Consider the following 1434-nt stretch of genomic DNA (forward strand, 5'->3'; position numbering starts at 1 on the left):
TTAGTATAATATTTCCGATAAACTTTTTCGGTTACTCAGATTTATCTCGAAATGATAAACGTTCGGTAACATTATCCCCGCGATAGTTTCATAGTCCGGCTTTTTAAACGGATATTATTCAGTCTTCGATCCTTGAAACCATTTATAGATTAAAACACTAAAAATCAATAAGAATCGTTTCGATTTTTTGTTCATTGAAAAGATGTCTGCACGAACACTCCTGTTAGCCAATAATGCTATTCTTTTTCAATAAGTTCAAGATCCGTGTTGCATTTGCTTGCTCCGTTATTCTTGGTGCTGGTTACGTCGTCACTCGAAAAATCAAACAGGGCACTCGCGTGATTTCAATAGCAGGTTTGTAGCAGATCCAACATTCCTTAATTTTCGCGGTTTTTAGGAACATCTATTAAACTCTTTTCCTTGGTTTCGCGCTTCAGAAGTTCAAAAAATATATTCACTACAATACGCCACGTAGATGACACGAAACAAGCAGATACTTCACGGTATCCGCGTAAGGCACGCACTGAGAAAGAACGAACGTCGGGAAGGAGAGTCCGATGCGTGCATTCACCAATTCACTGCCGATCTTCGGTACGTCAGTGTGTGCGTGTTTGCCTGCTTACCCATCGGAAAGAGAGTATGTAGACCTAATGGCGGAGAGAAAGGGAAACAAGAGGAAAGAGGCAACAGAGAGAGGGTGAAAAAGAGTAGGCGACTCGAAGAGAACAGGTATACAGGCGAAAGCGGACGCACGAGCTATACAAGATTTGCCGAGCGACGATACTTACTAATGTCAAATGCATGAACGATTTCAAACTCACTATCATTTTATTATTACTTTTTTCTTTAAATATCCATGCATCAATGATCGTTAATTAATTTTACATTTATTGGTCACAAATTCATTTGGTATTTATATACATATATTTTCTGCATTTTATAATATAATAATATGGTATATACATGATGTAAATCTCGACAATAATGATCATAATACTGTGTGATTTATATGAATGATATTTAATTAATTGACATATTGTTAAATATATAAATTTATATATACAGATAAGCGTATACGAACGAGAACTTTCCAATCGATATATCCTTACTATGTCTTTATTATTTTCAATTTCAACTTATACTTTGTAATTTCCTTTCCAATAATTCTGAATCTAGACGATGTTTGCAAAGAAATTGACCTTCTAAGAAAAGAACTGGAATTTCATATTTGTATAGTTTCAAATATTGTTCATTTTCTGTAGCTGTTATGTCAATTTCTCGCAACTGATAACGACCAGCAAAACGCAGTTGCAATTCACTTTTTAAAATATCGCAAAGTGGACAAGGATGTTTTGTGTACAATGTTAATAATGGTGGAGAAGACACTGTATGATACCTATAGAACAAAATAGAATTTTCATCTTTTCAATAATA

This window comes from Habropoda laboriosa, unplaced genomic scaffold, assembly GCF_001263275.1.
Source record: "Habropoda laboriosa isolate 0110345459 unplaced genomic scaffold, ASM126327v1 scaffold2, whole genome shotgun sequence".
In the NCBI taxonomy this organism is placed as follows: domain Eukaryota; kingdom Metazoa; phylum Arthropoda; class Insecta; order Hymenoptera; family Apidae; genus Habropoda; species Habropoda laboriosa.